At 38.1% G+C, this 25,512-nt stretch overlaps 1 protein-coding gene and 1 long non-coding RNA gene across 9 annotated transcripts in view; both read right to left on the reverse strand.

The window, feature by feature from the left end:
- The window catches only part of STXBP6 (syntaxin binding protein 6), a 244,777-nt gene that overhangs the window by 117,093 nt on the left and 102,172 nt on the right, over positions 1-25,512 (reverse strand). The window lies entirely within an intron of this gene.
- LOC134738134 (uncharacterized) lies at positions 19,753-23,422 on the reverse strand. The gene is made up of 3 exons (XR_010123684.1): positions 23,370-23,422; positions 21,251-21,290; positions 19,753-19,954 (listed from the first exon to the last, which is right to left on the reverse strand). It is a non-coding gene; the product is annotated as an uncharacterized LOC134738134 (long non-coding RNA).

Below are 25,512 nucleotides of genomic sequence, written 5' to 3' on the forward strand. Positions count from 1 at the left end.
TAAGGTTTCAATTTTGTTCTAAACCAAGAGTGCAAAAGAGAAAAACTTTTCCCTACTTACTGTACTGTGAAATAATGAATGCTTCACAACTTCAAGGCTGTTGGCTCAAGCTTCCATACTGGGAAGGCAGAAGAAACGAAAGCAGGTGCTTTGAATTTAAGAGTGTGCTCAAGATGGAAACTCTACTGTTATCATAATGGAGACTCTGGAAAAATAGTGCAGTCACACATCCTTGCCTAACTTCCTCCTTCCCCAGGAACACAGCCGTCAAGGTGAGATGTGTCGGAGCTGCCTAAGTTGTCTGCCTTTGTTTTTTTACACTTATGCAACAGGTACTACGTCGAGTTTAGCACACTCAGAAATCAAGTACTTTCAGGGCAATTTCTGCCTAAGATGCTTAAAATAACCTTATTACCAAGTCTTATTCTGGCATGGGTAATATGGTACTTTAGTCTTCCAGACTAAAGAGATGGAAGAAAGGTTTCTAAGAAAGGGAAAATTATCCTGTAACAAACACACTTACAGAAATGTGTATACCATTTTATTTCCTAATTCTTCAGAAAAACAACTTTGGATGTTTTAATAACTGATAAATAAATGCGAAAAATAAAAAAAAAACAAATTTTAAGTTACCTTTAGGGTTCATTACATCCCTTTAGAGAAGAACTATTTCTCTTCAAAAGATTCAATAAGCACTTTTTTTTTTTTTTAAATCAAATTGCCCTCAAGTCACTTAGTACGTCAGATTAAATTCTGCTCCTAAGGGAGTTATTTTGCCCTAGCTACAATAATTTTAATAAATCTGTGAATGCACCTCACATGTGTGACTCTGCCTCATACCCTTAATTTCTTTGTGCAATATAGTGACTTGGTTAATTAAATAAATGAGTATTTGTTAATGAAAACAATAGTGGGAGAAGGTGAGTTGTGTGTATGTACTTAAGGATGATGTGGGTGCATGACAGGGAGGCTAATTTCTTATAAATCTTCACTTGCTTACAATACCAAAGTGCCTATGCTTTGAAAGAATGCTTGTAATAAAGAGAGAAACAGCTACACAGAGACAAGTTAGGTCAAACTGAAAATGACAGGAGCTTCATTTGTGCCCTTGCGAAGAATGTAAAGTAAGAGGAGAGAAAACTTGAGAAAAATTTAGCTTTCCAGAGGTTTTGATATCCAAAAATTTCAAATGTCATTGTGATTCTTACATTTAGCTTTCCATCTTCTCAACTTAAGAGACCAGAATATCAATAGCATCTACGTATCAAAAAGCACTACAAACATCTTGAAACTCACCAGTGTACTTGCTTCTGGTACTCAGAAATCAAACAAAGCAAAGCAAGAATCAGGAACTCAATACTCAAAACACATGTGGAGGAAGATGTATAAATGTTATTGTGTTTGTATACTAGATTTTAAAAATAAAGATGTGTTAGATGTGGCCATTTTCTAAAATAACAAGACTGTCATTTACACTTCATGTTTTAATGGTTCTTTTCTGACAGTTTAAATTATTTACTCATAAAATATTTACTCAACTATTTTTAACGTTTGATCAACAGAATATTTCTCTTTCTCATTTTCAGAGAGCTGAGGTGATTCCTCAGGGAGTGTGTTATACTTCCTTGCTGGCAATAGTTTAGCCCTCCTTTAGTTTGATGAGAAGGAAACTCAAGGCTGAGTAAGCGCACATTTCTAGCGATTCCCCTTTTATTTGTTTTTGAATAGAACCCAGCATACTTTATTCAATTGGAAAATTTCTGTTAGCCAGCAAGGCCTCCACCCCAGTAGAGCCATACTGCTCCCAGAGGACCCTAAGAAGGATCCCGTCTCCCTCAGCTGCCCCCATTTCCAACATCTCCTCAATGTTACATCCTTCAAGCCCCCAAACCACCTCACAGTCTCTTATCTTCCATGTCAACTGTTCTAAGAATAGTATGAAGGGTTTGCCAAGCAACTCCTGTGCACAACTGGAGACCGTCTTTACCCACAAACTATGTTCTGTTTCACTTGTTTCTGGGAAACAGGAAAACCAGCTCAGTTATCAGGATAGTAGCACATGCTATGACCACTGAGATAATGCAACCCAAGATCTAGAAATCTGGTGTGTTGGATGCATTGCTGACTGCACAGCAGACACAAGGCCCCAGAGACAAGGGTTTAATACTTAATAAATCTAGCTTTGGGATCAGAGACCTAGTTTCAAACAGGCTCGGCCTTTTACTAACTGCCACTTAGCAGGCAAGTTGTATAATCTGTTAAAGTCTCATTTCTCTTCTCTGTAAAATGGGAATAGTATCACTTACCTCACAGGGATGTGTGAGGATTCAAGGAAATATTTGTAAAGTAATTCATACAATGTAGTACATACAAATTTCAATGAAAGCTAATAATTACTGCTGTTATCATTCCATTAATCAACACAAACCTGGTATAAGCTATATAATCCCAGCTTCAACCAGTCATCTATTTGATGACTCTAACACTTTAATAAGGTGCTTAGAGCACAGTGTAATCTCCATGAAGAAATTATATTTACCTTTTAAGAAGTGAAATTTTACTAAAACTTTCCAATATCTGCAAACACACATACCAAAAAGCATTGGCTTAATTCAACCTATATAATATCCTTTTTCTGGATATCAAGAGATGTCTCATTTAGCATTCCTTTTGTTTAAATACAACTTTACTATAAGAGGGTAGAAGGCTCATCCAATTCAAGGCTTAGAATCAACTGGCATTAAGATAACAGGAGCTCAGTTATTCCTTCTAATGCCAGCTAAAAGGCTTGTTGCTGTTATTCCAGAACAAATATCCACACCACAGAGGCACAAGCACAGAGTCCCAGCATTGGGAAAGTCAGGCGGCAAATTACAGTCATTTCTCATAAAAAGGAAATTGCCCCCCTCTGCCTATTTTAACCTGTGTTATTGACTACTACTGTGTTTTTAAATAAGAACATGGCTCAAAAGCCACAACCCTTACTTTCACATTTCAGCTATTTTTTTGTCTCAAAGTTGGCCTGCACATCCCACCTTTCTATTGTTGGGTGCCTGTGCTCCTTACTGCTGCCCCTTTCACCACTGCTCTTGGTAAGACACCCAGTGGACTCCCATATTCCTCAATCTTCATCCCCCTCCCCTTTTTTTCAGGATACCATACATCATATTCCAGGCCTTGCCGAGACTCCTGTCATCTTCCAGTCATTTACCAAAGTCTTTGTACCTTCTGACTTACTCTGTCAGCAGCCACTTCCCTAGAATGAGTCACCCTCCAACTCTTCTATTAAGTCTTCTGACCCTTATTTATCTCTTTCTGCCTTCTCCCTCATTCCAGTAAGCCATTGATGAAAAATTAGCAAAGAATTTCAGGCTTGAAGGGGGGCTTACAGATATCCAAACCAACTCCCCAACTGTATAGATGAGAAAACTGATGTTTAGAGGGATTAGGTGACCTCTCCAAAGCCAGAGTGAGTGGGGGAACCAGGTAGAGACATCATACCACGTTTTAATTCCTGATCAAATGTGTTCTTAACACTGTAGCTGCTCTCACCTAGCAGAATTATCATTACCATTATTTTTCCCTTTTTAAAAATGCAGAGCCAAGGGTATAGCTTCCTCTTGCCACAGCCAGGCTATCACCTCTATAAAGATAACCTCTTTTCCCCTTACTAAATCTTAGTGACTGAAATTCTGCTTGCTTTCAAAATTCTTCTAAGAAGACACCTCTACAACCTCCCAGGTCCTATAAGTACACAGGGATGCTGTCCTTTCCAACAGCAGCCTTGACACCAGGTAAATGTATCCTTCTACTTGGTGACCATGACCTTGATATTATTTTCATTTGCCTGCCTGCGCATTCCACCTTATGCAGACATAGATGAGGGAAACCTTATAACAATTCCATGCCATCACCATCCCCAATATGTACTTTAGATATTATAGCAACAAAGTAGGTTCTAGTCATTAATGAACTTAAATGAAAGAACAGCCATGTCCAGTTCAGTGATGAACTTATTTATGCTTCAGATTTGAGCCATTTTGGATTCACTATTCTAATCTTCAATATAATTTTTCTCTCTCAGTTAAGGATTCCTTCCTTTTGCTTACATTTTAATGTGTAATATGAAATATTTCCAACATTGAAAAAGATATAGAGAATAATAAATACTCAAGTATCCATAACCCAATATAAGAAATAACCCACAGCAAGCACTACTGATGTCTCCACGCATCTATTTGTGACATTACCCCTGCCTCCATAAAAGATGATCAAAAATTTAAATCTGATGTTAACCATGCCCATACATGTCATTACTCTTATTTAGATATATATAAAACCAATCCTACACAACATATCAATTTTTGTTGTAAACTTTATGTAAATGGCAGCATAGGAAATATATCCTCCTGCAACTAGCTGTTTTGTTCATTAAGTTTGTGGGGTTTATTCATGTTGATTAATGTAGCTTTAGTTATTTTTACTGCTGTATGGTATTCCATTTTATTTAAAATGCCACAATGTTTTTATTCATTTTCCTATTCACAGTTACATTCAAATTTTCAATATTACAAACAACATTCTTTTTCATGTTTCCTTATGAACATGTCAGTTTCTTTGTGGTATAAGTACTAGCCAAGCCCGATAAGCACACCTCACATTTTGGAAGGTTTTGACAAATGGTTCTCCAAAGTGGTTATATCAATTTACAATGTATTAGAGCTCCCATTGCTCTACATCTTCACCATTGCTTACACTACGAAACTTCAGAAACTTTTTCCACTCTGATGAGAGTGAAATGGCATCTCATTTTAACTGACATTTTCCTGATTACTAGTGAGGCCAAGTGTCTTTCATGTTTACTGGTCATTGGCATTTCCTCTTCTTTGAGCTACCTGCCCCTAGCTTTTGCCTATTTTCTTCAGGGTTGTCTTTATTATTCTGTAGTAAGTTTTATATTCTATTCCCTTTTCAGTTACACAAGGTTGTAAATATCTTCTTGCACATGGCAGTCTTTTCACTTTGCTTATGGTGTTTTAGTGTCAAGAAGATTTTCCTTTTAATGCAAATTAACAACCTTTTCCTTTATGATTTGTCCCTTTTGTAGTTGTTCAAGAAACCCTTCTTTACCCTGAGAAAAATAAGAACCAATTCCTACATATTTTTTTTTTTTTTTGCAAAAAGCTTTAAAGTTTATCTTTTTTACATTTAGCTCTTTAGCCCATAAAATTTATTTTTGTACATGGTGTGAGCTAAAGGTCCACTTTCTTCTCATTAAGAGTAATTGAATATCATGATTCCAGTTACTGAACATCATCCTGGATGTCATCTGTGCGGGGCATCTATGCCCCACTGCCCTGTAATGCCACCTGTCAAATATTTTACATTTCCATACAAGGGTGGGCCACTAACTTATTTTGTCTTTTCACTTTGCTGCATTAGCAGTTTGTATTTTTGTGAAAATGGCCCAGAAAAGTTCTTATTCTAGGATAAAAAAAGACCAAAACTGAATTGAAGATGAAGATAATGAGAGGTTGATGGTCACACTCTCCATTACCTAAAAGACTCACTTCTAACCCAGCAATGCAATTGTTCTTCACAGAAATTGCAAATCACTACACAGACCTTTGAGTTCGCTTAGAAATACATAAAATCTCAAATGCAAAGGGAGTAGTAAGGAAAATAAAAGAAGCGTAGCAAGGGTCATGATCCAGCTTTAGTTCTTATTCATTAAGAATAAGAATCGTTTGGTGCCCATTTGGTGTTTTTCCATTCTTACTAGCCATCTCTTTCCTGTCTAAGAATTCAATAAGGCAAGCATGTAGGTACCTCCTGTTACATTCACCATTGTGCTGGTGCTAGGGGATGCCCAGATGACTAAGCCACAGTTCCTGGGGGAACTCACAATCAGTGGGGGACCCACACAGGGTCATGGCTGAGTCTCACATGTCAGATTACAACAAGTAACAAGCTAGAGGTACTCACTTACAGGAAAGGACAATTATTCTGCAAAGATAAGTTCAGGAAATTATCCAAAGGAAGCAATACCTGCTGAACTCCTTTGTCTTCAAATTTCTCTAGAAATGTCATAGCTGAAAATCAGCTACTATATATAGGAAGAAAAATAATATACTGTTGTATCAAGATACTCTTCTACCCACATGGCTAGCAGGTTTCAGTTTAGTTCCACGTTCACGGTGTTGTATTCAATTTGATAAACTACTCAGTCACAAATGCACCTCACTTTCAAAATCTGTGACATATAAAGATATATGGGTGAGACTTCACCTTACAGGTGTATTTACAATAGAACTTCATTAAATGGTAAATTACCTCAATTCATTTTCATTTACTTATTCACAAAATGTAGTTTAGACATTCATCTCTTGACAGTCCTTCTACTGCTCATTACAAGATGCACATAGATGAAGATAGCCCTCACCCAAGTTTTAACTTCACATGAAGCATGTTGCAAACAGATGAACACAAAGTTGCTAGGATCAGAACATTTCCTATCATTACAAGTGAAGGTAAGCCGGATCAATTTCATTTAAGGCACAAGTAATTATAGAGACAAAACAACTAAAATAACAATGCCAGAAAACACCCTGTGAGATAATGTTACAGATATTCAAGTAGTTGGTTCAAAAAATGTGGCACTGCAATTGCAGCACGGGGAGGGAGGGAAGCCTCTGTCCCGTTCAGTCCAACAGCTGTCCTGTCCCCAAGGAGGTACCAAGAAGAGTGGCCTCAGCATTTCTCCACTCTGAAACTTCTCAACTCCATAGGATTTTTGAGTAGCTTCTCAGAAACCATCAATTCCACTTTTAAGGATTAACAAGGTCCTATAAAGGCCAACCAAAACAGTAATTGCTTAACTAGTTGACTTTGGAATAAGTTTATATAATGGGTTTTTAAAGTATTTTATAATCTGCAAATATCTCCCCAAAATAAATTTTATAATTTCTAACTCCCCTCTACATAAAAATGGGAAAGGGAGAAGAATTTGACTAAAGACCAACTTTCTGATTTGCTTGGAAGTTACAACACAAAGAAGTATTTCACCTTGCCCCTGCCAGAAGTCCCTGGAATGTATTATAGCACCTAGAAAACTGGGAAGGGAAGGTGTTCCTGAGTGCATTGGATGTAAAACAAAGATAGGACAGTACTGTTAATATGGAAATATTTATGCAGTGAGGATTCTGACATGTTCCCAAATAACTCAGCTCTGCTGGCTGCCTAGTTTTATTTAATTTTTGGCAAGGGGACTTTAAGCTTGTTTCTTTCTTACTGCCTTTCTTCCCTGTATAAACAAACAAGCATTATTTGACTTCCAAGTAGACTAGCAAAGCCCTGGTGAAGAAAAGGGAAAAAAAAGTCTTGCTAAAGGGAGCAGAACGCTAGGGGAATTGCAAGTGGGTGGTAAAAATTGGGACAAGAAGTGTGGGACTAATAGCGGAGAGTAAACACACTTTCTATAACTGCTTCTCCTGATGTCTTTGGGCTCGCCACGTTGCTTGGACTAGTCCTGTGGATCTCTCTCTACCATGTAGAAATGGCACGGGATTGGTCTTAGAGTCCTTTATTTTGGACGAACAATTTATATGTTAAACAAGTTAAAGAGTCAAAATTTCACATATTTTACGCCCTGTGATGACTGAGAAAAAAAAATGTAGGCTGAGGAACTCCACTAGTACACTACTATCATCGTTTTGTGCTTGCTAAGATTTGTATCCATAGCTGGAGAGTAAATTTGTAAATACATAACTCATGAATTACAATTTTAAAAAATATTTCCAACGCAGAGGCTAGTCATTTGTAGATTGGCGAGTATAGCATTATGGTTAAGAGCAGCCTCTGAATCAGGCTGTGCAGTTCATATCCCAGCTCTACACCTAACTACGTGTGTGAACATGGGCACATTACCTAACCTTACTTGGCCTGGTTGCTCATCTGTAAAAGAAAAGCAATAATACTGTGGCATAGAGGTGTTGGGGGATCAAATGAGTTAATATAATGCAACACTTAGAATTATATCTCGAGAAGAGTAGGTGAATGCTAAGTGTCAGCTCCTGCTGCTATTTAAAAAAAAATAAAGTTAATAATTACTTCTAGCCAAAGTTGGCCCCCTAATTTAAAACAATGGGGTGAAATTAAAACATTTTAGTGGATGCAAACAAGTAAAACTTTGTATGTAGAATACTATGGCAGAGAAATAGAGGTATAAAGGAACCATAATGGATGAATTTCTAGTGTTCTTCTCGTGTAGAGGATAATATTCAGGTATTGCATGCAGAATTAGGCACTGTTACTCATTATTAAAGAAGACTGTTTATGAATGCAGGACTGATGTGTTGTGACAGATGGGAGCTTCTCTGTGGTATTCTACACTTCTATACTGGCCTTGTTCCCTGGCTCACTCTCCAGAGGGTCCTTCTGCACCCACCCTCCTGGGTGAGCAATCCACATTCCCTGAAATGTTAATCTTTGGTTCTCAGTGGCCGACTTTGTTTCCTCCTGGCCTCTGAACTGTGTTGCCGCCTTTCTAAAATAGAGTGAAGTGGAACAAGCAACAATATTTTTGCATGTTATCTATAATTGCCAAAGGCAGAATACATTTATGCTCAAAATCCTTCAAAAACCCTAGGAGTAATATCACTCAAATCTAGATGTGCTGAGAAAGTGTTTGTAACTATCATACTTTGCAATAACCTTTCCTCTAAAGACATCTTCAAAGAACAGTTTATTTATTTTCTAAATCACTTCTGATGTTGTCTTTTTCCCTGCTTTCGTGCTGCAACAGACACATAGTCTCTCTATGTCCTTTGTCCAAGGGATGGATTACAGTAGCCTTCCTTCAAGTGACATTAGCAGAAATGTCAACCATATATGTTTAGGGCTTATTTTTCTTTAGGACAGTTTTCCCCCTCCCTTCAGTGGGTTATGTTAACCTTTAAAGTGAAAATTTCTTAAACCTTTATATTTGCAACTTTAATAAAAAGTCTTGTTTTTTTCTCTAGTTCTGGAGAGCATATAATCAGTCAGGGATTTAATTCTCATTAATCTTAGTTTATCACACAGACAGCCTTTGAATTACTATCCAATGTTGTTATACCTCTGCACACAGAGACAACTGAGTGGAGGAAGGGATGAGGAGAAAATAGAAAGTTGAAACACAGAGGTGCCCTGAAATGCTCTACCTACTGCAAAACGGTCCTTCAGAATTTAGAATAATAAATCCCTCGTTAGATTGATCTGTCAGCACCCTACAAACTTCCTCTTCTCACTTTCCTTAGGAAACCAGGCCTAATCTATACAAATGTACATCATTAACAACTGGAAATTGAAAACTGTGTACACTTATACTGAGGAAGGGAGTTCAGCTCCCCCAGCACTACCATGGAAAAAAGCTGAAAAGTGGGAGAGAATATACTGGGATATAGAAAGATTCCAGTTCACCTCTTATTAACTTTACTCCCTGTCAATGTTTCTAAACAAACCAAGCATCCTTGGTTTGTTTTGCTTTTTTTTTTTTTTTTTTTTTTTTTTCTCCAAGTTTTCTTTTTATTCTGATCACAGCCATATGCTAAGCTGCTCATTTAGAATTTTAATAGTGTCTCTAGTTCATAAATCCATTATTTCTTTTCCTACTAGCTTATTAGTCTATTAACAACCTCATGCTGTGAAAACAAATTAGAATTGGATAACCTACCCAGCTTTTGACACCACTTTCTAGCTCTTTAGCAACTGCTTCCGATACTGATAAACCTAAATATAGAAGCAAGAAACACAGAGCCGAAATCATTTAGTATCTTAGTGATTAAAGCAAAAACATGCAATCACCAGCTCAAAGCCTCCAAGTCAGCCTTGCAGCTGTTCTATCTGATCATTGTTTATTTTGATTTATTCATTCCAAAGTACTCGAGACCATGCACCCTCAGAATATAAATATTGCTAGTGTTCTAGAGCATGAATATTGAAAAGAAAATATTTTTTAGAGTTCTTTAAATTGACCAAAAAATAAAAGCCCTTTGGATAATCAATCCAAGTAGTTTCCTTGTGTTGGAAATTTCCATTAAAACCCAACACAGGCACTAGATTAAAAAAAAAATAGTGTGACATTCCACAAGGCCAACAGATGACCAAAGATATCAGGTAGAAGTTCAGCAGAAGAACTAAGGGTAACACACCCTTCAGGTTTTCAAGCCTCATAGCTATGCTCAGAAATAGAAAGTGAAAAAAGGCCTCTAAAAAAATCTACTTTTCACAAATTTATTCTTCAACCAATCCCAAGCACAAACTGGATATCTGAATAAAATCTGTAGCTTTCTGGAAAATTATTCTCTTTGAAAAGTCATAGGCATTTCAGATAAACCTGTTCTAAAATCAAGGAGTTCTCAGAAGCCTTTCAGTCTTCCAGTTCTCTGGACACTTACCCTTGCATTTTCCATTACAACTTTCCACATGCCTACAGAGAGCTGAAGCTGTTTCCCCCATAACGTGCCTTAAGATATGAAACACCTAAGCAAAAGGCCACATTTCTAAATGTCTCCATATCCTTATGGCAATATATAGTCCAAACCATTCCCTTTCTGATACAGCAAATTATTTTGTCTTTTACTGGAGACTGAAGAGATTTAAAGTAATAGTCTGCAGTTCTAAAGGGCATTCATGCCCACGTTGTTAGTTTCAGGAAGTTTTATTGTTGAACTTCCAAGGAAGCTAATAAACATTTGTCTGGTTTCCTATTTAGACTTTGAGCACTAAACGAATACATAGCACAAGCGGAATTTCTTCAAATTAGATATTTTTATATCGGTAACAAAATTTTATAGGCTGCACCAGCTTTAAATGGTCTAAGTAGTGAAATAATGTTCTACGAAAGATGGTCAAGTGACCTCTACTTCGCCCTGGGCATCGTTCAATGAACTGGAATCACTACTGTCAAGAGAACATGTTCCACTGACTTCTTTTCCCTTCTTCCCCTCTGATCCCAGTTCTTAGGAAAGTGTATCCTGGCAGAAGGGGTAGCAGTACCACACCAAACTGGCTTCTAAAGAATCTAGAAAATATGTAGCCTCCCCATCACAAAGCAGCACTTTGTTATACACAAAAAAGAATATGACTGTGTCCTCTAGATAGAAGGCTGAAACGTTTACAGGCACTTTAACTGACAAATATTCCCCAGGCCATAGCTACAGAAATATTTTATTTCATTAAATTTCGTCAAGACTTGCTATGCTTCTGTTAGCTTACAACGAATCCACTTTTGGAGGTGAAATCTACTTTAAGTGGTAACATATTGCTCAGATGGCTCATCCCACCATTCTGCAGAGCAGACCCAGGACAATCACGTGGGGATAATAGCCTGCACTTTCCATATCTGCACTTTCTTAGAAATGGGGAGAGTATTTTCATATGTTTTTCATTTGTCCATTGAACTTTTAGTTTTTGAAGAAAAGCCACATTTCCTTGGAGAAATAAATCTTTTACGATGAAGTCTTCACCACACATTTTTGTGATTGTGGCACTGTGCTAATTATAACATAGATTTTATGAACAACATTTTTACCTGTATATGATGTCCTTGGAAAGAAATTCTTTTATGGCGACCTGTTAGGGGAAGAAATGCTCCGTACTTGATTCTCTGTGAACTAAATAAATCACTTTATTATTCTGATGATGACACCCAGGGTCGCTGCCATCACAATGAACTGATAACAGTGAAGCAAAGGCCTATGGAGGTGTTCTACTGGGATCTAAAGAGGGGCAGGTTTACTAAAATTACAACTCTATCAAAGAATGTGAACAAGGGCTAAAAAGTCTGTGTCTGGGTAATAGGAGAGACTTTGGTTCTTTTATAAGAAAATCTTAAAATGGTTATTACACTGCTATTTTAATAAAAGTAATTAGTTTGCTGAGAATGATGGTAACCATCATTCTCAGCAAACTATTGCAAGGGCAAAAAACCAAACACCACATATTCTCACTCATAGGTGGGAACTGAACAATGAGAACACTTGGACACAGGAAGGGGAACATCACACATGGGGGCCTGTCATGTGGTGGGGGGAGAGGGGAGGGATAGCATTAGAAGATATACCTAATGTCAATGACCAGTTAATGGGTGCAGCACACCAACATGGCACATGTATACATATGTAACAAACCTGCAGATTGTGCACATGTACCCCAGAACTTTAATAATAATAAAAAAAGTAATTAAAAGCAATTATCTGGATGTGTAAAAAAAAAGTTAAATGTTGAGAGTTGTTACTCGTTTTCTTCCTCATTTCTCTGAGCTTCCACAACTTTCCTTGGTAGAGTTGGGTTTCTTTCTTTTGGGGGAAGCAAAAACACGTTTTAAAGACTCATTCATTCATTCAACTAATTCCCTCATATTTACGGAGCACCTACTATGTTTCAGGTAGTGGAGCAGTGTTGAACAAGTGAAGTGTACTCTCTTCTGGAGTTTATATTATAGTGAGGAGAGGGTAAAAATGAGAAGGGTAATTCCAAATGGTGATAAGTGTAATGAGATCCAAGATCCAATGCACATTACCCACGGCTGGATAATGTGACTGTGGGCAAGGGAGAAGGAGCGGCTACTTAGATTCAGTGGTCTAGGCAAGTGTGATCCAGGAGGTGGTACTGGGTGGAGGCCTGCCAGTTAGTGGTCAGCTATACAAAGAATCGGGAAGGGGGCAGGCAGGAGACTAACAGAAAATAAGAAGGACAAACAAATGCAAAAGTCCTAAAAGGAAAGCTTGGTATTTCTGAGGATATGTAGAGGTCCAATGTGGCTGGAGCAGCCTATAAGGGGATAAAGCGTAAGAGAGAAGACAGAAGAGCCCTTCAAAAAAAAAGCAGCACTAGATTGTTTAGGATCTTGGAAGCCACAACACCCACATTTGGATTTATTCAAGATTTCGATTAATAAGATTTAGATTTGGGCTGGGCACGGTGGCTCACGCCTGTAATCCCAGCACTTTGGGAGGCCAAAGCGGGCACATCACGAGGTCAGGAGTTTGAGACCAACCTGGCTAACACGGTGAAACTCCATCTCTACTAAAAATACAAAAATTAGCTGGGCATGGTAGCAGGTGCCTGTAGTCCCAGCTACTCAGGAGGCTGAGGCAGGAGAATCGTTTGAACCTGGGAGGTGGGGGTTGCAGTGAGCCGAGATCATGCCATTGCACTCTACCTGGTCAACAGGGTGAGACTCTGTCTCACAAAAAAAAAAAATTTAGATTTATTCATATAGCCATTTGATAGTTATAAATGGGAAAGTAAGATCTAACTGATTTTGTCTTTAAAGTTTCTTTGGCTTAGCCGGACATGGTGGTACATGCCTATGTTGGGCTATTCAGGGAGCTGAAATGAAAAGATGGCTTGAGCCCAGCAGTTTAAGGCGCAGTGAGCTATGATTGTGCCACTGCACTGCAGCCTGGATGATAGAGTGAGATCCTGTCTCTAAAAAAATAAATAAATAAAATAAAAATATTTTTTGGCTTACTGTCTATATAATGAATTACAGTGAGTGAGAGATGAGAATAGGCATGGGAAAATCAGCTAGGTGGCTATTCTAGGTGGTTCAGGAGAAAGAAGATGGTGGCTTGGAATCGTGCAGTAGCAGTTAAATGGATAGAAAGGGGTGAATCAGAAATGCATTTTGAAGGTAGAACCAACAACTCTTGCTGGCTGATTAGATGTGGGAGGATAAAAGAAATGAACAAATCAAGAAAGACTCCAAGATTTCTGGCTATGCAACTCAACTATTGCCATTTGAGGTAAAATAACTAGGGAAAAAAGGGACTTGGTGAACAAAGAGGAAATCAATAGACTCTCTGTTTTGACCATGTTAAGTTTGGGAAGCCTAGTAGACATATGAATGGAAATGGTGACTGGGCAGCTGAATGTAAAGATTTAAAGCAGTAGAAAGGGGTCCAGGCTAAATATAAGATATCAATTTGGAAATCTTGGGCATACAGATAACATTTAAAGTCACATCACTGGGCTGGGCATGGAGGCTCACGCCTGTAATCCCAGCACTGTGGAAGGCCAAGGCCGACGGATTGCTTGATCTCAGGAGTTCGAGACCAGCCTGGCCAATATGGTGACACCCTGTCGCTACAAAAAATACAAAAAATTAGCTGGGTGCAGTGGTGCCTGCCTGTAGTCCCAACTACTCGGGAGGCTGAGGTGGGAGGATCGCCTGAGCAAGGGGAGGTGGATGTTGCAGTGAGCCAAGATCATGCCACTGCACTCCAGCCTGAGTGACAGAGTGAGATTCTGTCTCAAAAAAGTAAAATAAAATAAAATAAAGTCACATAGCTAGAAACTTCCTAAATAGCACATATACATAGAAAGGAGTAGAAGATTTAGGAACTGAAACAGTATCCAGAGGTCAAAAGGGGTAGGAGACAGCAATGAGACAGAAAAAATGGTCAGTACAGACACAGTTTCTGCATGTACTGAGGGGCTAATCCACCAAAAAGTTTTAGTATTTTTTATTACTATTATTGTTGTTATTGTAATTTTTAAAAATTTATTTTTATTTAACTTTTTTTTTTTGCAGTCGACACACTTTCACCCTTGGGAATTGAGATTACCTTGTGAATTTAAGAACAAAGATCATCAAGCTTCATCACATTGTGTTGTCTCTACTTGAATACCAAATTTTGTTGAATATTACAGAACACATGCTCCTATAAAAATGTTTTATAGATTTAGCAGTTTTCAATTGTAGTCTACATTTTATCAAAATTGGGCATGCTTTTTTAACGTAATTATTTAAAAAAAAAAACCTAAAATATACAAAGTCCAGTTAAAAGAAAACCTACTTCTATGTAAAAACTCTTGTATTCTTGGGGAGATCAAGTGATTTTCCAAGGTTACAGAGCAATTTAGGGACCTGAGAATTAGTAACTATCCAATTCCTAGACAAAGCAATGAGAAAAAGACAAAAATAATAGTGAATGTAGGGGCGGAAAAGACCAAAATTGAAGCAATGAAAGAGAAGAAGATAGCAATGGAATTCAAAGATGATCCCACAAAAGATAACTGTTACCTAAAGAAAAGAATCCAATGAGTGGAGCATAAAATATTAAGATACATGATAGAAGAAAACTTCCTGAAATAAAAACAAATTGAACTTGTAGATTTTATAGAGTATACAGATTAATATAAAGACATGACCTTGTTAGGTTTTTGAACCTAAAATATCAAGAAATAATTTTCTAACATTAAGACTGAATAAAAGTGAGTCATTTACAGAAGGGGAAAATAAATCAGACTGGCTCAAAGCTTCTTCCTGGAAACATTCAGTGACAGAAGCCAGTAAAACAACTAGAAAGTTATGGGAGAAAGAAAGTACAATCTAAGAATATTGCACACAACATTCTTGTTCAAAGTATAAACACAACAGACATTCTCAAACATGAAAGAACGTAAGGACAAAATGTAGCACTCTCATCACCTCTTGAAAAGGACAACAGACGTTCCATGATGACATCCAGCCTATCAAGAGCTGAATAAAAATAAAGGCTAAACATGGAGAGGCCACAGTTAAAGGATCTGGGATAAGCATCAAATCCATTAACATACAGAACTAAGACTAAACAATTGTAGGAAGGAAGCATGTTTGCAGAATAGAATGTAAATATTAGAGTCCCTGACAAAGTAAAAATAATACAACTAATAAAAGCCAAGGGGCATAGGAGGAAAAATAAGAAGTATAACAACTTGTTTATAAAATCAATAAAGTCACTCTCTAAAACAAAATTCCTAAGAATTTTGTTCTTAGGAGGTCAGAGGCAAACTGACCTCTGATAAAGAACACCAAAAGACACTTTTTAAGAACCTTAAGTGATATTAATATTCTTTTAAAAAAAATCTCAAAAGATATTTGATTTACTTTACATTTATAACATTAATGCATCTCACAGAGTTCCTTAGGTCTCCTGGAGCAATGGGATGGTGGAAGAAGGGAATACGAAAAGAAGGTACAGAAAACCTCTAAAAGAGACTGCTCTTCCCACAGAGAAACGTGCACCATCTAGAACTGTATTTTATAAAAATTGGTATTGCAATATAGCAGTGAATTAAAATCCTTTAGTAAATATGAAAAAGCAGCAAGGGCAAATGTAGGATCATTAGATACACTCAGCTTCTCATAACAATAAACCACAGTTAATCCTGCAGGGCCTCTTATGTGCAAATAGGTTTTGCTAGACAACATTTATAATACAGCAATCTCCAAATTATAGAAAGAAACAAATTTGAGGCAATGAAAGAAAAGCTAGAAAATAAAGTTCAGAATGAAGTTAAGAGAAGTGTCAAAACAAACAAAAGAAAAAGAGATAAAAAGCAACATCCCTCCCCCGACCAAATAAATCCATATACACGATTCATGTGAAAAGGCTCAGCAAAAAGTAAGAGCCAAACTAAGTCAAAACAAGTAAGAATAATCTAAATTTCAACAGGAAGAAAAACATCTCCATGTCGTGGAGATATGTGTGGTGAAGTTTCAAAAGGATGACTGATATTAATAAGATGGGGTTATATGGGCTTTGCATACAATATAACAGTATTTTCTAAAAACATGCTGAGGAAATGTGTCTGCAAAGAGTACAAAATGTCTACTTTCGAACACACTTGTTATTTCAGATTATATGACACTAAAATACAATTATACTAGACTGTTTTTTCTTTGACTTCTTTTATTGAAATCCAAGATAAGCCAACATGACTCCACCTAGAAAGTCTTTCTTCTCAGATGTAGCATTGCTCTTGGAAATAATCTTTTCCTGATGAACACATACTAACAACTTAACATCCATGCATAGACCAGACAGAGACAATTTGGCAACTCTCTTTCATATCTCCTTTCACAGGAGAGATCTAGCCCAAGAATCCAAAACAAACGAGAGAAATATGAGAATGTGTGTAGAATCACAAAGCACATGTGACTCTTCCTTGACTTAACCGTATAACTTTAGGTTGGCTAGAACCAGATGTCTTTGAACTTAGCTTATTTTTTGTGTCAGTAACAGGTTTTTGTGTCTGTGGTTCCACTGACTAAAGCCCTGTGTTAGATCAGAGTTAAACTTTACAGCCATTTTTTGGGAGTCTACTGGCTTGCTTTGCTCCATTAGTCCCAGACTCTACTTGAACACTTGTTTGCTTTTCAACACTGCTGTTTCCTGCTCCCCCTCCTCCTCACATATGGATCACAGGCCAGAAACAAAACAAAACAAAACAAAAAACCCTATTGTCATTGGATGCACCAAAACCAGGTTGGCATGCTCTTTGGATGCTGAGTGATGCCACCTTCAGATAGAAGAGGTCACTACTTTGAAGAAAGGAGGAGAAATAGAAAATATACACATAGGAAGAATGTGAAGAAAGAAATATCTTCACTTCGCAAATAAATCTATTCTTACAGATTAGATTTGTATAGAATTTTATAGATTAGATTTAATCATATCCAAGTCATCACTGATTGTCAAAAGGTACTATTATTTATGTAACAGGCACTATTATTTATATAACACTAAATAAGTAAAGAGACCTATGAGGAATCGCCACACTGTCTTCCACAATGGTTGAACTAATTTACACTCCCACCAACAGTGTAAAAGTGTGCCTATTTCTCCACATCCTCTCCAACATCTGTTGTTTCCTGGCTTTTTAATTATTACCATTCTAACTGGCGTGAGAGCAATCCCATTACTGAGTATATACCCAAAGGATTAGAAATCATTCTATGATAAAGACACATGCACGCATATGTTTATTTCAGCACTATTCACAATAGCAAAGACTTGGAACCAACCCAAATGTCCATCCATGATAGACTGGAAAAAGAAAATGTGGCACATATACACCATGGAATACTACGCAGCCATAAAAAAGAATGAGTTCATGTCCTTTGCAGGGACATGGATGAAGCTGGAAACCTTCATTCTCAGCAAACTAACACAAGAACAGACAATCAAACACCACATGTTCTCACTCATAAGTGGGAGTTGAACAATGAGAACACATGGACACAGTGAGGGGAACATCACACACCAGGGCCTGTCAGGGGGTGAGGATGGAGGGAGGCATAGCATTAGGAGAAATACCTAATGTAGGTGACAAGTTGATGGGTACAGCAAACCACCATGGCACATGTATACCTATGTAACAAACCTGCACATTCTGCACACGTACCCCAGAACTTAAAATATAATTTAAAAAAATAAAGAGACTACCAATTAAGCCATGACACACTTTTTAAACACACACTTTTATATTTACTAAGAGTTCTTTTAGAATTAGACTTATATATGACGTTGCTCTGTTACTATGCCTTTATATATACCGAACAGCATAATCTTTTTGAAGGCAGTTTACAGGGCAATTACACTCAACCTGTCTTAACTGAAGTGATGACAATATGAGCAGTTATGCCCAATCTGCACAGGCAATCACAATTATGTGATGACTGCCACCTGGCTAGCCATTTAAAGATGTCGCAGATTCTAAGATGCATCCCAATTTCATTAAAATGTAAAATACATATATATATATACACACACACACACACACACACATCTTAGAAACATAAAATACAGTAATTTATATTATCACTTCTGACCATAGCTGATATATGTTTTAAACATGTATATACAGCAACATGAATAAAGAAATGTAAGCAAATATTTTCTTGGTTGTGTTATCTTTAAACAGCACTGTTTCTGACATTAAGCTTAATTGTCCATGTGCATGCAGGGATGCAGCCATTTGGCTGAGATTTAAAAAAAAAATTACCTGTGTACATTCAGGTTTTCAGAGATTTTGTTAATTATTTTGCTCCCAGTATTCTGGGTTTTATGGGTGGAAGGTGTTTCAAAACTGCCAATCAAAAATCACTTAGCCTTTGCCACTTTGCAAATGCAGCAACGTGTTGATTAGGTGCAAAATCACATACAAGAAATTTGCCTGGCTTTATATCGGGAAGAAAACCATTCATCTTGTTTATCTTGATGCACACATTGTACAAGACAACAGAAATCACATAAAACTTTAGGCAGAGGAAAATCAGATCCTAGTATTTGGCTGTGTGAACTGAAAAACACAGAATATGCTGGGCCCCGGCAGTCCCACCACTTTTTTTCTCATGCAAGAGCAGTATGAACGAAAATGTGTAAGCAGATAAGCTTCAGAAGAGCTGCTTCATCAGATGCTGTCCTCTGCCCACCTAGGCTTAGGATGGTTTATCTCCTACTATCTCTATAATAGCTAATTCAGTCAGGCAAAGATTTTGTTTTTCATGAGATTCCATTTCTCCCATCTCTGACAATTTTATCATTATAATACTTAACCATGCTTTATACTTTATCCCTGCCTAAAAAAAGTAATACTCCACTCTAAGGCCCTTGTTTGCTGTATGGTAGACACTGCTCCTATAATAATTTCTAAGGCTTATAAAATCAGTATCTACACCAAATCCCTTTCCAGATTCTAAGGCCCAGAGGAAGCCATTCTTTCACATTTTAGTAAGAAAAGAAAAACCAGAAAAAAAAAAAAGGCCCACAAAACAAAGTTAGTCCATTATACCAGTGCTAGACTGCATTATAAAGAATGACATTTACATTTTTAAATATTGTTTATTTGTTTTTAATGGAGGCAAGTTGGCCCTCACCCTCCTGGAAGCAGGCCAGGGGTCCTCCATAATGATCTACTCCCCTAAGCTTTCAAGAGGATCTTAAACATGAATCCCTGCCCACTGGCTAGATATTCCTAACAGAAAACTCACTTTGCTGGTTTAAGGCACTTAACATGTATTCAACTTGCTCTATTAAACCATTGTGGCAGTACAACAAAGGCAGAGGGTTGATGTCCAGGGGGAAGGAAGATCATTTAAGCAGCCAACTCCAGGCAACCAGAAAGTGCCATAAACCTAAAACTGAAAAAAAAATAATAATAATTACATAAGTACAAGGGATTGAAAAGCAGAAAATGAAGTCTAATTACATCTCAGAATTCAATGAAAAGAAATTAATTTATATTGCATTTATTTGCCTTTGTCTGATAAAGTATTGTTGATTTAGATCAAGCTAAATATCAAGATGTTTTGCTACAGTTACCAACTAACATTTAAATCCCCTCCTAGTGCTCCGGTGGCTGTGGCCAAGGCAACAGAGATACTGCATCAACAGACCATAGGGATATATGGAGTACATAATTGCAGATCTTGGTGTTTGAATACCTTCCTGACTTCTATTCTAGTTTGGGAAGTCTTGACTCCGACCCTAGATCTGTCGGGCAAGCTAAAGGGCAATGGGTTCCTCTGAAACAACAGAAGTAAATGAAAGATTTTAGCAAAAGGTTCAATTAGATGTGGTTACATAACATTTTTTCAAGTAAATCTACATTACTTTTTTTTTTTTTTTCAGTTATAGCTCTGTTGGGCTAACCTGAGAGGTGAAAACTGAGAACTTTCTGCTATTCTGCCTATGGGGATGGCCATTACCTCTAAATGAAAGCTATCAAGATATGTTTGTTGAATTCGTATGTATACTTCACATGTACTGTATCATGATGTTGAAACTCTGTGATTCTAGACCATCGCTGTCCAATAGAAACAAAATGTCGGTAACATTCATTTTCTAATAGCCACATGGAAAACTACAAAGAAACACGTGACATTAATCATGTATTTCATTTCACCCAACGTGTAATAAATATAAGATTATTGTTATTTTACATTTTTTTCATACTGAATTTTAAAAATCTTGTGTGTTTTGTAGACTTAATAGCACAATTTAATTGGGATTGGTTTTAATTACAACTGCTTGATAGCCACATACAGCTAGTGGCTGCTGTACTGGACAGCACTTTATAGAGCATAACAAACTGAGTCCCAGTCCATATCCTCAAAAAGAAGAGTCCTGGTGCCTATCTGCACAGTATCTTGAAGAGGTGTGTCATCACTGACCTCCTGCTCTGTAATCCCCAAATGTCACTCTTTTTGAGAAATCTGATATATTCGTACTTTCATAAAGCTGAGAGAGCAATGTAAACCCTACATATTAACTTTGGAGAGGAACTTGCCTGTCCATCCAATTGGTACCTATAGCAGAGCACCCAGCTGAGGTAAACAGGGTGATTTTATTGGAATGATTCCCAGTATAAGGTATTGTGACAGAATCTGATGTTTAGAAGCAAAGGAGAAGGATGGTTTCAGTTCTAAAACTCTTACCTTTCTGTGGGAACAGGTAACCTCAGTAGAAGTATGATTGCTATATGAGAGAGGGCAAAATATAAGAATTGTGACTATACAAATTCAACATTCATATTGAAAGCATTCTGCCAAACAGTGGTTCTATGGGTGAGAAACCCATGAAGTATACGATGTGTGATTAAGATGTGTTCATTTTCCCTTTATCCTCAATCTGTCATCTGTACCTTTTTATTATTGCTCAGCTGGTTTGACGCTGGAAGCCTCTTGACCTTTCAGTAAACAGGCTGACTGCAGACTGATAAGAACTATGGGTCTATTTTTATGCTGGTATGTGTCAGAGACCTGTTGACCTGGATGCAAACCTTTTCCAAAATCAATCATCTTCCTCCCTGACTCCACAGCAACTTCCCCCACTCTGCTCTACCTCAGCCCAACCCTAAATAGACATTAAAACCAAGTAACTGGCCAGCCAAGGTAGCTCACGCCTGTAATCCCAGCACTTTGGGAGCCCGAGGCAGGTGGATCACAAGGTCAGGAGTTCAAAACCAACCTGGCCAAGATGGTGAAACCCCATCTCTACTAAAAATACAAAAAAAGTAGCCGGGTGTGGTGGCGGGCACCTGTAATCCTAGCTACTTGGGAGGCAGAGGCCGAGAACTGCTTGAACCCAGGAGGCAGAGCTTGCAGTGAGCCGAGATTGCGCCACTGCACTCCAGCCTGGGTGACAGAGCGAGACTCTGTCTCGGAAAACAAAACAAAACAAACAAACAAACAAACAAAAACAAGCAATCACGCAGGGAGAGGCTTGACAAGCAGGAGATATATCTCAACCCAAGAGATGAAAACTTCAGCTATAAAATTTGACAACATAGTCAGTTTCTTTTGGTTCTATCCACAAATTTACTTACTAGTACTGAGCATATGCCAGACACCATGCTAGATACCATATTCACAAAGCTGAATAATAGATGGTTACTAACCTCAAAGTCCTACCATCTAGTGGGAGAGTAGACAAACATAAATGCAGGACAATATGGCAAGGGCCATGATAGGGATGCATGAGGACATAATGGGAGTGCAGAGGAGGCCTCATGCAGGCCTCTGTGGGAAAGAACACGAGAGCTGAGGATGGAAGGATTCATTACATTCAGCTGGGTGAGGAAATAGGAAATGTGATTAAAGGATGATGGAGGAATATGAAGGTTCATCAGATTAATCAATATGGCTACCACTGGCATGAAGGTTGTATGCAGGGGAAGGGAAAAGGGTGGCTAGAAATGAGCAGGGTGAAGAGGGAGCAGGAGGTTGAATAGTAAAGAAGTAGGCAGAAACCAGATCATTAAAGGCTTACAAACCTAACCACAGTTTTGACTTCTGTCCTGGGGCCACGGGCAGCAGACCCTGTACCCACTAGCCCATGGGCATCTAGCCCAACAGCCCAGTATCTGCAGCAGAATCTACTCTTAGCTGTCTGCTCTTTTCTGCTTTGGTCCTCTTTCTTCTTTGGCTCCTTCCTCTCCTTGAGAGAGTGCCATTCTATGTTCTTAACTCAGGGACCACCTGTGTGAGAAAATCCCAGAGACTAATACAAGTGAATGCTTCCTTTAGCTTCTGAGAGCCTGTGAGTAGCAGTTACAGGGCCTCACACAGGAGCTGCTGGCTGAATGCCAACAGGCTGCCAGGATGTGCATCTGCACCAGTTCCCCCTCAGCAAGTCTCTCTAGGTGATGTGTTTACTTCAATTCTTTCTGTGTCTGAGAAACAAGATTGCAAATAGGTGAACTGCTGAGAAAAGAGAATGCAAATCTGCTGTTGGGGACACAGTCAACTTGTAAAAAGCAATGATTCAATGAAATTGTAGGATGGAATTTGACAAAATTCCTGAAAGAAAGTGAAGGGAAAATGAGTAAACAGAAGAAAACCAGAAATCAACTTTTCTAACAGGGCCATTTTTGGCCACCAGTGGAGGTCTTGACATGAAGAATAAAAATGATATCAAGGGAATACAAATGGTGCTGTCTGAGCCTCATTTTTACCAGGGAAAACCAGAACCATATTTGAAAGCAGACTGGATAACCAAACACACATTGTCAACAACTTCATCCAGAGATGGAAAACACTGAGCCTAGCAGACTACCTGGAAAGAGTTCACACACAGTGGGTGAAGATGGGAAGGAGGAGGTTGTTGAAATCACCACATTCAGTTCTCAGCACCTTATGGAACTTCAGGGGCCACACTGAGTGGAAGTCAGTGTGCTGTTCAGAAAACTCATCACGATGCATGAATGGTGTTCTCTCACCCTGCTTCCAAGATAATCAAACAGCTGGTTATCTTGTCTCCACGATTTGCCCACTGACGGTCTGATCTTTTATTCAGCATTTATTGAACACAACTGCCTTTGATCTGAGGTCAGGTAGTGCTGTGAAGGCCATGAAAAGAGCAAATCAATTACTCACAAATGTCAGGTGTCTTCACAAAAGATAATGGGGGTGGTTCATGCCCTTGTGGTCTAGTCCCAATCCCACAGACCAATATCTATGTGCATATTTAATTGCTCTGAAACTGATAGCTATGTAGCAGAAAAATCAAGACAGGTACACCTACTAGCAGGAAGAAAAGATTCTTGGCCCAGAGGAGAAAACAAGCAAAAGGGATCACAGAAAAATCTTAAATTAATTAGAATCAGTTAAGAAAAGTGAAAATTCAGTTTCATCTTTCAAATCTGAAATCAGTTTCAGAAAGGTGAAATCCCTTTCAGAAAAGGTGTATGCTCACTCTTCAGAAGTTGGCTGACAGGGTTAGCATCTTGCCCAATATTCTTTCTTTCCTCTTAACAGAACCCTGATTCTGGCATTGGGGGTGGGGTGTGATGCAAGAAGGCTGGGCAGTGTGTTTTCAATCTCACCTTACTCACAACTAGAGTGGCCAATGAAACGCACTTGGAAGTCACTTGGGTTTCTGGCAGGACTCACTGAAAGCTGGTCTGATCCTTTTGTCTTCTGCCCTGCCCCTTCTTCCTTTCTGAAAGGCAAGTGTGGCCCTGCAGGTGGCCCATACTTCTTGCAACTACAGGCAACTGAAGGCAGGTAAGGCAGAACAGAGATACCCACCTGGACTCCTATGAGAAAAAAATAAACTGACTTACTGAAGCCACTGCTTCTTTGGGCTTTTCACTGGGTACAGCTGAACGGAAACCTAACTGATGATCATTCTAAATGTTTCATCAGAAGCAAAACCATAAATTTTCACATTTTTCAGTTTTATGTTCCTTATGAAATTTAGTACTTAAATTCTGAATTATTTGTTAAAAAGGTAAACTCAATGGCAACTGCCAGGTTTATTTCTGAAGAAGGACATTTGAAAACATAATTGCTATAAATAATAAAACCAGTTTTTCTTCAGAACTGAACTGAATATATTTAATAAAATGTACTGCTATGTAATTGGATTACAACATTCAGAAAGGAATAAAAATTTGTTTCAGTGGTTAGAATAATGTCTATATCTTGACCTTTAAATAAATCACTAAAAATTTTGAACAGTAGGAGCTCTAGCTTTGACTCTGAAGTACCAAAGAACTGAAATAAAAACATATTTCCTTATTTAAAAAGGGTAATTTGGTGATTTGAAATAGTTACTTATTTACATATCATTGAAATTCATTGTTGCTTTTTTGTATTAAGCAACATGATTTTCTTAAATGCTTTGTTTTCCCTCCCCAAAAAATTTTAAACACAAATTAGTGTTGGTTTTTATTGCTAATTTATTTTTTGTCCTCACCTTTCTCCATATTTCTTTAGCCAGTCAAAATGTAGCATCCTCCACAAGAAGAGGCTCAGGCTATGCAACAAAAAGCTATCACTTCTAGGAACTAACGAGTGAAAGCAGGTTGACAATTCATTTTATCACATTCAAAGACGAAGAAACAGTAAAGCTTGGAGGAACCTATTGAGTTCTGCCACCGCACAGAAGGTATCATCCCACCCTCAAGCTTGGGCATGCTGACCACCTAGGAAAGCAGCAAGCTGGGCGGACTCCAACCTCAGGCAGAGGTAAATAAACACAGCCATTTTTCTTCCTGCTTTAAAACATCCAAGGAAAAAATTCTGACTAAAGTTATTTTTAAACGCATTATGGTGGCAAAGCCCTTACCCCATTAGACACACAGAGCCAGGGCTCTGCTGGGAGCACATAGAGGATATGGGAGAGAGTTTCCTTGGTAGTTCATAGTGTTCACCAGTGAAAATGCGACTGCCTCAAACAGACATGGCATTTTGTC

The sequence above is a fragment of the Pongo pygmaeus genome, chromosome 15 (genome assembly GCF_028885625.2).
Source record: "Pongo pygmaeus isolate AG05252 chromosome 15, NHGRI_mPonPyg2-v2.0_pri, whole genome shotgun sequence".
Classification (NCBI taxonomy): Eukaryota; Metazoa; Chordata; class Mammalia; order Primates; family Hominidae; genus Pongo; species Pongo pygmaeus.